The sequence below is a fragment of the Pogona vitticeps genome, chromosome 2 (genome assembly GCF_051106095.1).
Source record: "Pogona vitticeps strain Pit_001003342236 chromosome 2, PviZW2.1, whole genome shotgun sequence".
Lineage (NCBI taxonomy): Eukaryota > Metazoa > Chordata > Lepidosauria > Squamata > Agamidae > Pogona > Pogona vitticeps.
In genome coordinates this window covers 243,704,854-243,719,427 of record NC_135784.1, presented here as the reverse complement: position 1 = coordinate 243,719,427, position 14,574 = coordinate 243,704,854, and the positions used below count along the sequence as shown (strand labels likewise).

Genomic DNA, 14,574 nt, shown 5'->3' with positions numbered 1-14,574 from the left:
AGTGAGCAATTCCTATCTTTCATTTCAGAAATACTTGATGAAATCCAGTAGTGAATCACAACTAGAGTAGGCCCACTGAAGCAGTGGAACTTGTCCAGCAATTGAGTCACCAAATCACCACTGATTCAATGGGCCTACGTTAGTTATAGTTTACTAAGTTTGTGGATAGTCAGAAAACAGTCATAATTGCTAGTGTGAATGTTACAAGGTTCTCCAGACAACTTTACATATTCTTTTAGAGACAGAAGTTTAGTTTGAAAATATGCTATTTTCCATTTTCTTTTTTTTTTTTGCCTTTCTTCCAGTCCTTTTTAATATTAATATTTTATCTGACTTTCATGCAAGAAACTCATAAAAACTAGACGCATTTCAGGCAATGCAATTTGGGCTGATATTTGCATTTGTTTTTAGTCGGTAACATCGGAAATAATGTAAGGACATTCAGTCATTTAAACATTAAATACAAGCTTCTGGGCAGCTACTCCATGACTCTGCCTCTACTGTCCCATGTGTTGAATATGTTAAAAAGAGCATTCACGCTTGTTTGCAATTATTTGACTCAACCTCTATACAAATGTTGCGGTTACTACAGCAGCTCTGGAGCTACTGTGAGATATTCTGAGAGTATCAGAAGCTACTCCAGCAAACAGCAGTACCAAATGATTAGGCTCAACTTAATTAGCGGCATGCTGTCCCAATGTTCAAAATAGATATTGAAATACTCCAGTATTTTGCAGTGCAATCCCATACATGTCCATTTGCTGAGTTTAGGGAAAATGACTCTCAGATAACAGAGTGTAAGATTTCAGCTTTACCGCTTTATAGTTGGCCTTTGTTGCTTTATCAGTGGGTCACCAATAGTGACAGCAATTCATGTTGGTGATAATTGTGGCAAACAGAACAAAAGTATTCAGAGTTCATGGTGTAATAAGTGGATTCCAATTTTTGCAGAATTGTTAGTGGGTTGTTTGTTTGTTTGTTATTTCTTTCATTCAGCATTTTCATTAAAAACAATGCTCATAGGAAGTAACAAATGGCATAAAAATAATTTAAAACAACAGAACCACTGGAAATTCTTGCATAAAACAGGGAAGTTTTAAAGGTCAGTGAAAGTGGTACCTGATTGTCTGCCCCACTGTCTGAAGGCAGCATGGGAGAAAATCTTTTTTTCACATATCCATCAAGCTGGCTTCCTCAGATACTTGTATCCACAGGTGGTTTTCCTTCTTAAGATTTTAGCAGCTCCAAGCAGGTGAAGAACAAGAGAGGTGGTCCATTTAAGGCTTTTAAATAGGGAGGTGTATGGCCAAAAAATTATCATTTCTTCTATTCTGGGTTCTTTTGAGGAGTGGTACTTTTTCCACTGTGGATTCATTTTAATATTTTTCATGTACCAATATTTTTGTTTTGCATGTAAAGGTAAAAACATGTTTTGAGTCATTTGTTTCATGCTTCCCCATTTATTTACGTTTTCTGGCATTTCGAAAGCTCTACAAAACCTTTCAAAAAAAGGAGAGGGAAAGCAATTTTCTGGCTTTAAATCCTTCCCTGCTGTGTTCTGTGGCTCCTGTAACCTTCCCAGGATAACAGGGATGCCTAGGCATCCCTTAATCTGGTGAGAGGGAGGACGGGAATCAGTTGCAACATGGCCATTACTGATGACATCACTAGAATTACATGGTATAATAAATACCAACTGGATTCCAACCTTTATATTATTAAAATTGTATAATTTTTAATGGTAAAAATCTATTTGGGAGGCTTATAAGTACAACTGTAGCTTATAAATGTTCAAAGTAACTTTCGAAACTTCAATATGAATCTCAGAGTACGATGTTCCTACCATGAGAAAAAGAAGTCCTTTTTACACATCACATGTGTGACAAAACACACATAAACACACAAGGAGTCTGAAGAGTTGCTACACATATGTAGGCTGTCTACACAGAAACAAGGTTTGTCCCTGCTATGCAGCCTCCATACCTGAATAGCTATTTTTTCTCTTCGGACTTCAGACTAGAAACTGTGAGCAAAGCAAGAGGGGGGGCATAGCTCTGGCCAGAACACCCACCAGGAGAAGGGCTCAACTTGGACTATATTGGGGGGGGGGGGAGAGAGAGTTAAAATCTGCATTTTTAAAACAGTGAAGTACTCAAAACCTTTGGCCTGGATCTGCAAATCTGATTTTCTAATGTATTTAAACTCAGATTTTTTCCATACCACATATGAAGAAATTTGTGGGTTTATATAAATTCTTATTTTTTTTAAAAAATGGATGCTCTCCACTTGAAAGTGGTTTTTTTCATTACATAAGTTCCATATACATATATAGTTGTGAAATACCTGAGATCACTCATTGGGAGTAATAACTATGTAAGGTTTAAGCAGATGCATGAGTTGAAAATATATTTCTATGGAAGCCTTGATAGTTAATTAGACATTTGCTGTTAAAAATTCTGACCTTATTAATGTTAAATGATAGCTAATTAAACTGTTACTATGTTAAATGATATTTGAATAAGAAACGTTTCTCACATTATATAAGATATGAACAAGAAAGCAATTGCATATTCAATTCCCTTATGATTTTTCAGTTAATTTACATTAAAATACATTTTCCCTTATATTCCCACTGAAAATTCTTTAATAGATCATAAAACTCTAGTTCTACAATCAGGCATTGGTTTTCATTCTCTTATAGGGCCATAGGTCCTCTACATACACACTAGTACACTGATCCTAAGTTACACCATACCTTAAAATGTAAGGCATTTTTTCAAATATATTAGAGACAAATCAGTGGTAATGTGGAATAGCATACAGTGGTGCCTCACTTGATGACGTTAATTCGTTCCAGCGAAATCGCTGTAGAGCGAAAACATCATCAAGCAAAATTTTTAAAAGCCCATTTAAATGCATTGAAAACCATTCAAGCGTTCCAATGAGCTGAGTACCTGCTTGTCTAGCGAAGATCCTCCATAAGGTCGGCCATTTTCAGTGCCTGTAGTGCAAAAAAATGCCTCCTAAAAACAGTGGGGAGCCATTTTGAGCAGCTGGTGGCCATTTTGAAAACCTGACAATCAGCTGTTTTGATCGTCGTCATGCAAAGGATCAGTTCCTGAAGCAGGGAACCGATCATCGCAAAGCGAAAAAACCCCATTAAAACATCGTTTTGCGATCACAATTGCGATTGCAAAAACATCGTCGTGAAGTGTATTCGTCGTTATACGGGGTAATCATTAAGCGGGGCACGACTGTATTTGCAAATTCAGGTCTAATTCACTATTAGAGTATTTTTTAATATAGATGAAATTGGAGCGCTCATGTAGCGCAGATGTACTGCTTGTAAATGTGCAGTCCAGAAAAATCAAAACAAAAATAGTAGTTACTGGATTTTCAACCTTTCTATGCATAGAAAATCAATCCATTCTGAACTGAGTCAATGTGTCTGACTATCATTTTTCTTCTAGCACATGCAGAATAAACTACGAAGGCACATTGGCAATGCAGTCCTAACTGGCCAAGATGGCCAAGGACCATGCGAGAATCAGAAGCTGTGAGTCCAATTCCCCTCCCCAGCCAAGTAATGCTACTAATTATCTATGGTTATTCTTGACATGCCATCGTTTGGTTGGGTCTTACAACTAGAGAAGGTTTACATCAGGCATAACTTGGCTCCTCCTTTGTTCACCCTTTTCTGCCCTAATTTCGCCTTTTCTCTTGGCAGGGCATTAAGATCATAAGAGGACAATTCTGTGGAAAGAAAGGAATTTCTTCAGGCACATAAACCATAGGGGCCAGGATTAGGCACAATCCTGGCCCCTACAGTTTATGTATCTATGGCTTAGGATCATGTTGCTCATCTCTAATTCCTCTGAGCACAAATCATGCTAGTCTCTTCTATTTCAACACATTCTTACATAGGTACTTTCATTTAGGCTGTTTTTCTTTTTCTTTGAGAATAATATGTATATTAAAGATACAATTTCTTGATGTTTAGCATGATGGAAATTACAGAGTACAAGCTGATAAATCTTCTCATGAATTGTAAACTGCAGACAGTCTTACTGAGTGGATTGATGTATTCACCTCATAGTATGGAATTGTGTAATAGTTCATCCTCAGTTTCCGAAGAGGACTGTCTTCATCAGATTCAGATTCATCATTTAAGGGGGTGGGTAGATGGAAATGAAGAAGTGAGCAGTTAAGACTGAGCAGTGGCATGTTAATAGACATGTATTTGGACATAAATAACTAACTAGACTAATATGAGCCGTGGAGACATGGAAACAGGTATGAAATTATACACCCCCAAAAAACAATTTATCAATTGAATCAGGAGATGATGAGTGCTCCAACACCACAGACATTCAAGAAACCCTTAGACAATAATCTATCAGATGTACTTTAACTAGGATTCCTGCACTCCATTTTTCTGTGAATCAGAATAACTTTCTGGTGAATATATTCTTAGGAAAAAAGGTCTTGTGGTTTCATAAAGAGTTTCACAGCATAATAATTAATTAACAAAAAAGCCCTCAGATTCATGATGTGTATGGTATACTCAGTTTTGTCTCTGGTGATGTGCTCTGGACACATCCACGCCAGACTACAACAACCTGCTGTACAACAGGCTGCCTTTAAAGGCAGTTTAAAAAGTTCAGCTGATACAGAAAGCACCCACAAGAATTCTTTTGGAGGTCAAGAACTCCAAACCTATTAGACCAATACTGTCTCAGTTATATTGGCTCTCTAATTTTTCTAAGTCCTGTTTAAAGTTCTTCTTATGATCATTAATGTCCTAAAGAGTTTGAATGAGTTTGTTCAAGATATTACCTGCTCATTTGAGGGCTTATCTCTCTACCTTCTTTTTTATATATTTCTTAATGTATAACATAGTAGCCAAAATCCTGGTAGATATGCCTACTGATATAACACAATCAGCTTAAATCATGATAGTGAATTGCCACTAGTTAAGAAGTTAGCATCAACATTTGCTGCCTATGCTGACTTGTTAATGTGTGGCATTGCACAACCAAGATTAACACCAACTGTGCTACAGTGAAATAAAATCATAATACTTTGTTTTGTGATTCCAATATATACCTGGCCACAACTGCAAGGTATCCAGGATACTCCTGCAGTGGTGAGGGGGTCCTTCTGTCCTTTGCTGACCATAACATTTGTGTTTTTTTGTGGTGGGCTTGAATACTGTTTGTAGGTTGTGTTTTTTCCAAAGTTTCCCCATGCGGTCCGTGACCCCTTTGATGTATGGCAGAAATACTTTATTTGTGTGTGGCTGTTTTTCTTCTTCAGTTTGGTGTGGTTTTCTTGGTTTGATGGCTCTTGTGATTTCATTTTTGGAGTAGCCATTTGCCTGTAGGGCCCAATTCAAATGGTTGAGTTCAGTGCTGAGAAACTGAGCTTCACAGTTCTGATTTGCACGGTCTACCAGTGTTTTGATTATGCACCAGCAATCACTATGTTAGACTGCACAGGAAGCAACTGAAATCCACAAGCACCAGCAGAACTTCAACAAAAAAGAGGAAAGTTTGAAACTCAACAAAACTTGGCTCCCAGCTTTCAGAAATACAGCGTGCAAAAGGTCAACGAACTCTATCCAGCCACACGGACCAGGGATCACTACACACAAAAGACCAGCATGACACCCATCAATCACAGTGACAGATAATCTCTGCTCTTTATCACAACAATACACCCACAACAAGACGCACTAATCACCCATCTCCAGAAAAGGACAAAAGCCTATCTCACAGCTATAAATACTCCACTCCCAAGCAAACTACACCAGAGCACAGAGTGCTGTCCTCTGAAGATGCCAGCCATAGAGGCTGCAAAACGTTAAGAAGAACAACTTTCAGAACATGGCCAAAGAGCCCGAAAAACCCACAACAACCATTAGATCCCGGCCATGAAAGCCTTCGCAAATACAAAATCATAATGGCCAAAATCTTGATCATAGCATAAGACAAGTCTTAACTTTCAGTTCTTTCCTCCCTGGCAATCAAGGTATCCACACAGTATTTCTCAGAGGGTGCACACACATCAAGCCAGCATTCATGTGCTTCCCCAAGAACTACAGTGAAGATGCTTTGTTTGCCTGGGATGAATGGACCAAATGTTGCTTATGCTAAGGACAGGATTTTGGCCAACAGTGTTTTGGCTGAAAGCCAACAGTACAAACAGAAGTCATAGATATTATAATGTCTTTTTTGCCCCTACCTTGAATAGCTGCATTACGCTTTACTTTGGATTAGCAGTTTGCCATCCATGTTGTGCTGCCAAAAAGAGAAACATGATTGAATATTGTAGTGGATTAGCAAGACATTAACATTGTAATCTGAAATGTGTTTAACACATTTGGCGAGGAGCTGGCTGTAAGCAGGAGGTGAACTTAATAAATACAGACATAGATCAGCCAACTGATATTACTAACAATTGCTAAAAAGAACAATGATTTGAAGCTAAATGTATATATAGGATATTAGAGATTGATACTAAGCACGGTTCAGTGGTTTGGCAGTTTGGCAGATCGAGCCCTCAAATGTTGCACGGGTGCCATGGATTTTGCACCCCATCTCCTCCCATGATCCACTCAGAGGAGGAAGCAGGGCAAGGAAGCCCGCAATGTTGCTTTTAACAGGGCACCTGTGGGAGGAAGTAGGGTGAGAAATCCAGAACATCTACACAATGGCTGTGGGCTTAAACTGCCAATCACCACCAAACTGCTGAACTGCAGTAAGTGTACATCTCTAAGAGATAGAGATGGAAATAGAGATAGAGGCCAAAGCAGTAGCCAATCAAGCCAGCAGATTGGCACACGCACACGCACATGCACACGCACACGCACACACACATGCACACACACACAAAGGACCATGGAAGTATTTGGGGGAACATTTATTCCCCTTCATGTTAAACATTCATTTTTGCAAATGAATGAATGAATGAATGAATGAATGAATGAATGAATGAATGAATGAATGAATGAATGAATAAATAAATAAATAAATAAATAAATAAATAAATAAATAAATAAATAAAAGTGTCATTCTTTTTTTAAAAAGTGGTTGAAACCCTGTTGCTTAGCATAGTTAGTTGCAGCTAGAGTATCCCCATTTAATCAACAGCAAGTATGGAGGAGTTGACTTACTGGATAGTTCAGTGGTTTAGATATCTGGTTGCAGAGCCAGAGGTTGGAAGAAGCTTTATTTCCCACTGTACCTCCAGCCTGTGTAGCCTTGGCTAAGCTGCATAGTCCCAAGGTATCCCCAGAAGAAGGGAATGGTAAACCACTTCTGAATTTTCCCAATGTAGACAACCCTGAAAAAGACCACAATGTCAGAATTAACTCAACAGCTCATGATTATTGCTATTGAGTCACCAAATCCCTGATGATTCAATGGGACAACTCCAGTGTGACTCACTATAATAAGTAAGATCTGACAGGTTCTTTATATTTACTGATAGTGCTGAAAGAGAATTTTTCAAAAATCATAAATAATGCTTGTCAAATGAACAATTTTATGCCAATGAATGCATTACAAAGTCAATAAACAGTTAATCAGTCTATAGAAGCATTATTGTTACAGGTGCTTCCCACAATTTAATTAAATTGTTCAGACATCATTGCTGACTCCTGCAATTCACTTAATTATTGAGCAAAATGAAGACAAAGTCAAGTCAGAGGACAAACATTCAATGACATTCTTATAGTGGAAGACAGGTCCCACACAGGAACTATACATAGAAAATAGAACCTTTACAATATTTCAATAAACAATTAATATAAATTTATGCACAATATATTTTAACTATTAGACTGGATCTCAGCTTTTCAAAGAATTAAGATCATTGAATTAATAGCATTAAAGGGGATCTGAATAAGCTTTCTAGTACCTGCAGCCATAATCATTTGTATGTCAAATTTGTTCTCTGGCCAACCATAAGCACACATAAAAAAGATTAGAAATGCTAAACTAGACCAAAGACCTGTCTAGTCCAACAATCGTTCCACACAGTGGCCAATCAATTGCCTATGAGCATTCTATTAGCAGGACATGGGTACAACCTCTGTTTCACTTTCTTCATCAACTGACTCTGATATTTCATAATCCAAACCATAGTTTTCACAGATATCCCAATGTATGTAACTCAGGATACTTCAAGCAAATGAGCGGAGAAAAATATTGAAGAACATGACACAACTAGCATAGGCTGGGTCCAGCATTCCATAAAGAACTTTTATCTCTGTGTGAATCTTCTACCCATCGTCTGGGATATTCAGATGGGAACAACTGGCTCTGGAGAGTCACATCAAGAATTGAGAACTTTAAAACCATTATTAACAAGTACATATGCAGTTCCTTTAAAACCCTAAAATCTGCTTGTTGCATAAGTAAAAACACAGCTTTAGGCAGTAAACCTATACTATCTCATCATGATTTATTTTTTTATTTATATTTTGTATTAATAAACTGAAAGCTGTATTATTTAATTTGTTTATCATTTAAAATGGTATTTTTTTAAAAAATTACATGTTATCCCCCTCCCATTTTGAAACAATGCCTTTAATACATGACAAAAACAAGATTAATTTGCATGAAATAAATGATAAGGCAAAATTATGTTCCTAATCTCAAATATGGTGGGCAGCCTTATAAAGAAAGCAAAATTCTGTAGTGAATTATGCAATACATCCTATGCTTTCTTTATTACAAGTCTCACCCAGACAAAATGCACCAATAATAATCAGGTCACAATGTTCAAAAGAAAAAGCAACCCCTACTGAGATTGTTACTCCTTACCAAAGCATACATGCTTTCATAAATCCTGTTCTTATTTTAGTGGATTTTGTCTATGTGAAGCCCTCGTAGGCTTACTCTGTATTCATAAACTAGGTTATCTTAGCAGTGTTACATTTTGATAAAATATACAATTGTTTTGATTTATGTTGCAATCAATTTTTGGTAGAGGGAAGGGTAAGAAAAAAAAGGATTTGCATTATCCTAAATCCCTCGGTGATGTTTTTGGAAATCCTTACATTTTCTGTGGGCCTCAGAATTATTACACAAGATGTGCTTTAGATTTGGAATTTATTCAAGAAGTGAAGCAAAGCAGGAGTATATGTTTTTGAACTGATTCAAAGCAAATGAAGGAAGCCCAAAGTGGTGCTCAAATCAAATCAGGGCTCTCTGAAGCACCAAATATTGCTTCAGTGCTTCAGAGGTTTAAAAGACTGGAGGGAAAGGGGGGATACTTGGCACAAGCAAATCTCACTTTGAAAGTAAAAGCAATACTTGAAAAGAATCAGGAAATCCAAAGCAAAAAGAGATTGACAGCTCAATCACCAATGAAAAGCCCAAGCTCTCCTGAAAATCCTAGCCCTGGACCTTTGCATAGGGCTCAGATCTACAAGCATAATTCCCTTATTCCATGATCAGCAGCAATTTCATCTCTTTGCAGGATGAAGGAAGGGTGTTAGTATGTTAAAGGTTGCTATTGTACCACTTTCATTTTAAATAGGGTGGATGTATATTGAGGATTGTTTTTCCTCTTTTCTTTTAAGCAGCTACAGATATCATTTTGTATTACAGTTTAGAATTTAATTAATTAAATGCGTGTGTGTGTGTGAATATGTCATGATGGCTTAAGTCTCTTGTGTGAGAACTTAGTGGGATCATTTGCTTTAACATTAGGAATAGGATTTAAGCTGTTATCTTCCCAATTTTGTACTTCATTTTTTATGCCTGCTGCTAGTTGTTATTTTTGTCACATTTTGATGTAATCTTTTCCCATCATGCATGTCTGTACCCCTGGCTGTTGTTGTTTAGTCGTTAAGTTGTGTTCAACTCTTCGTGACCCCATGGACCAGAGCATGCCAGGCCCTCCTGTCTTCCACTCCCAGAGTTGGGTCAAATTCATGTTGGTCGCTTCAGTGACACTGTCCAACCATCTCATCCTCTGTTGTCCCCTTCTCTTCTTGCCTTTTCCCAACATCAGGGGCTTTTCCAGGGAGTCTTCTCTTCTCATGAGATGACCAAAGTATTGGAGCCTCAGCTTCAGGATCTGTCCTTCCAGTGAGCCCTCAGGGTTGATTTCCTTCGAAATGGATAGGTTTGTTCTCTTTGCAGTCCAGGGGACTCTCAAGAGTCTCCTCCAGCACCACAATTCAAAAGCATCAATTCTTCGGCAGTCAGTATTCTCTATGGTCCAGCTCTCACTTCCATACAACACTACTGGAAAAACCATAGCTTTGACTATGCGGACCTTTGTTGGCAAGGTGATGTCTCTGCATCTTAAGATGCTGTTTAGGTTTGTCATCGCTTTCCTCCCAAGAAGCAGGTGTCTTTTAATTTCATGGCTATTGTCACCATCTGCAGTGATCATGGAACTTAAGAAAGTAAAATCTGTCCCTGCCTCCATATCTTCCCCTTCTATTTGCAAGGAGGTGATGGGACCAGTGTCGATGATCTTAGTTTATATTGAGCTTCAGACCATTATTTGCCCTCTCCTCTTTTAACCGCATTAAGAGGTTCTTTAATTCCTCCTCACTTTCTGCCATCAGAGTGGTATCATCTGCATATCTGAGGTTGTGGATATTTCTTCTGGCAATCTTAATTCCGGTTTGGGATTCATCCAGTCCTGTCTTTTGCATGATGTATTCTGCATATAAGTTAAATGAACTGGGGGACAATATACAGCCTCGTTGTACTCCCTTCCCAATTTTGAACCAATCAGCTGTTCCATATCCAGTTCTAACTGTTGCTTCCTGTCCCACATATAGATTTCTCAGGAGATAGATAAGATGGTGAGGCACTCCCATTTCTTTAAGAACTTGGCGTAGTTTGCTGTGCTCCACAGAGCCAAAGGCTTTTGCCTAGTCAATGAAGCAAAATTAGATGTTTTTCTGGAACTCTCTCCATAATCCAGCGCATGTTAGCAATTTGGTCCCTAATTCCTTTGCCCCTTTGAAATCCAGCTTGTACTTCTGGGAGTTCTCAGTCCACAGACTGCTGAATCTTACCTTGTAGGATTTTGAGCATAACCTTGCTAGCATGAAATGAGTGCAATAGTGTGGTAGTTGGAGCATTCTTTGGCATTACCCTTCTTTGGGATTGGGATGTAGACTGATCTTTTCCAATTCTCTGGCCACTGCTGAGTTTTCCACTCCTGGCTGGGCAACTGGTAAACAAGACACCAACCACATACTCTACCCCACTGAGGCAGTGAAGCCACCAACCAAGGGTATCTCTTGGTTGAGCAGTAATTGATGGCACTAAGTTCAGAGTTTTTTATTTTCTCTATGTCTATTTTATTCCCTATTGAGACAAATATTAGTACAAATAACTGAAATATCAGGGTACAAACTGAATCAGATGGGCTACAAATTGGCTCAAAACAAAATGGTTATAACTTATTAGACAAATAATGTGAATCAAATTGAAGCACATGCTTTTCACACATTCCTAGTTATTATAGTTCCCTATACAAATATTAGTACAACCAAGAGACAGAGACTTTTCTGCAACATAGATTTGAAGTACTGCAAAGTGTGGTCATAAACCTTCAAATCTGCTCCTGTTTTTCATTCTGTCCAGTGCATCAGTAGCAATGAGCTGTTATCCAATTGTGCTTTTGTACAATCAGTGTACAGATCTATGCATATGGGATTACAGTGGTGCCTCGCTTAACAATTGCCTCGCTTAACGAGGAAATCGCTGTACGATTAGTTTTTTGCTATCGCTTTTGTGATTGCAAAACGATGGTTTAAATGGGGTTTTTTGTTTAATGATCGGTTCCCTACTTCGGGAACCAATTTTTGCTTTACAGCTGATCGTCGGGTTTCAAAATGACCACCAGCTGAAGAAAATGGCCCCCTGCTGTTTTCTAGAATGAATTCCTCACTTTACAGGCACCAAAAATAGCCGCCACATGGAGGGTCTTCGCTGGACAAGCAGGTATTCAGCCCACTGGAATGCATTGAATGGTTTTCAATGAGTTTCAATGGGTTTTTTATTTTGCTTGACGATGTTTTCGCTCTACAGCGATTCTGCTGGAATGAATTAACATCGTCAAGCGAGGCACCACTGTACATTGAATATATGTTAAGGCGGTATTGCTTGTTATCTATCTTCAACCTGGCATTCTCCAGCTATTTTGAACTACAATCACCATCACCCTTGATCTTTGCCCATGGCAATAGAGGCTGATGGAAATTGTAGTCCAAAACATCTGGAAAGTGCAGGCTTCAGGGAGGGTGGCTTATGTATTATGGAATTATTTCTGTTTTTCCCACCAAAGCTGATGATAGCAGTTGTCTAGAATTCAGTGTTATGTACCCAAGCAGCAAATATTCTTGGCAGCAAATATTAAAGATGTAACATAGCCAGGCTTCCTGCCATATGCTTATCATTGTACATTATAATTTAAAACATGACTTCAGCGTTTTTGAAAATTTTAGTCTCTTTCCCTTCTGACTCAATGAAGGCTTCAAAGCAGCAGTAGAATGTTAACTTTGTACAATCCATTTTACAGCCAGTTGCTTCATTATAAGTCCCCAAACAGGAAAGTCCTAGTTAAATCCATGTCATCTGAGTCCCAGGTATGGAGTTCTTTGGGGGCAGACAAGTTATTAGCTTTGCATATATTTTTAAACTAATTAGGTTGTCTCCAAACTTAGCCTCAAATATGTATGTCAGCTAGGAAATGTTCGTTTTAAATGAGCTGTCGATCCTGTCTAACATTTAATTTAGCCAAGCACAAACCTCATGGAATGGAGCACAAAAGGTAATGTTAATTTCTGTTTCACTTGGCAATCAGTGTAAATGCCAGATACACCATAGCTGCTAAATGAAATGTGTGCTTAAGGAAAATGTTATTTTATATCAATAACATGATGGTGCATTAAAATATGTGCATAATCCTGACCTTATTTAAACTAAAGAGAGAATAAAAGAAAGATAGAAGAGAAACAGAAAGGCTGGTACTTGATGGGACTTCAAGGAATCTCTCATTTGTGAAGGTTCTGTCAGCTAAATGCAAACAACAACAATGTATTTTCCTTTCAGTCTGAATATCTTTCATGTTACATGTGAAAGATTAAATACATTAGTTTGTACAGTGGTGCCCTGCATAACGGGCGCCCCATTTAACGACAAATCCGCATACTGATGTTTTTTGCGATTGTTTTTGCAATCGCATTGCGATGTTTTAAATGGTAAAACATCACTTTGCGATGATCGGTAAGCTGTTTCGCTTACCGATTTTCACATAGCGATGTTTTTAGAACAGCTGATCGGCGGTTCCAAAATGGTCGCCGGGTAAAAAAATGGCCGCCCGCAGTGTTTTTGCGCCCATTCCTCGCTTACCGGGCAGTGAAAATGGCGGCCGTATGGAGGTGAGTTTTTTGCCCATAGGAATGCGTTAAATGAGACCTTTGGGTAGAGTGGGCGGCATATAAATAAAATAAAATAAAATAAAATAAATAAATGTGTTTTAATGCATTCCTATGTGCTTTTTTGTTCAGCATGGCGACGAATCCACATAGCGACGATTTTTCCAGAACAGATTATCGTTGCTATGTGGGCCACCACTGTAGTGGCACAGCATAAACTTTGTGGCATAAAGGTAGGTAGATAGCTTCCACTTTCTCTTTCTTCCAACCCACATAGACTGAGCAGTGACATTAAAACCACCTACTATATATTATGTAGGTCCCTCTCATGCAGCCAAAACAGCTCTGATGTACTGAGGCATGGATTCTACAAGATGTCTGAACATGTCCTGTGGTATCTGGCACCAAGGCATTAGCAGTAGATCCTTTACATCCTACAAGTTGCAAGGTGGGGCCTCCATGGATCAGATCTGGTGTTCCACCACATCCCATACATGCTCAATCGGATTAAGGTCTGGAGAATTTGGAGGCCTTGGCAACAGCTTGAACACTTTGTCATGTTTCTCAAACTGTTCCTGAAAAATGTTTGCAGTGTGGCACAGTGCATTACCCTGCTGAAAGAGGCCACTGCCATCAGGGAACACCATTGCCATGAAGGCGTGTATGTGGTCTTCAAAAATCTCTAGGTAAGTGGTATGTGTCAAAGTAGCTTCAGGACTTGCTATGGGGGTCTTTGTATTTGTATACGAATACCCCCGCACAGGTGGATATAATGAGGGTCCAACCCCATGGGGCCAGATGGTCCATTCACCGAAGTGCTAATGTGGCAGGGTCCACACTGCTGTCCTATCGCTTCAGAGATCACGATCACCAAGCCACTCTTCGACCTGGCAGAGAGGGCTGTTGTCCTGCCTCCTGCCAGGAGTGGCTCAGCGATTGCGATCTCCGAAGCGATAGGATGGCAGTGCGGACCCCACAGCATTAGCGCATCATCACGGAGCCAGACCCTCATTATCTCCACCTGTCTGGGGGTATTCGTATATAAATACGAATATCCCCATCTCTAGCCAAGACCCAAGGTTTCCTAGCAGAATATTGCCCAGAGCATTACACTGCCTCAGCTAACCTGCATATTTGCATAGTACATCCTGCTGCCA

The 14,574-nt window shown here is 38.9% G+C and overlaps 1 long non-coding RNA gene across 1 annotated transcript in view; it reads right to left on the bottom strand.

Moving 5' to 3' along the window:
• LOC140704887 (uncharacterized) overlaps window positions 1–13,346 on the bottom strand; it is a 140,161-nt gene extending 126,815 nt beyond the window's left edge. Inside the window, exons 1-2 of the long non-coding RNA XR_012084366.2 lie at window positions 7,175–13,346; window positions 6,244–6,299 (exon numbers count right to left, since the gene is read on the bottom strand). This is a non-coding gene — a long non-coding RNA (uncharacterized LOC140704887). The remainder of the gene's footprint in view (window positions 1–6,243; window positions 6,300–7,174) is intronic.
• Window positions 13,347–14,574: the final 1,228 nt, after the last annotated feature.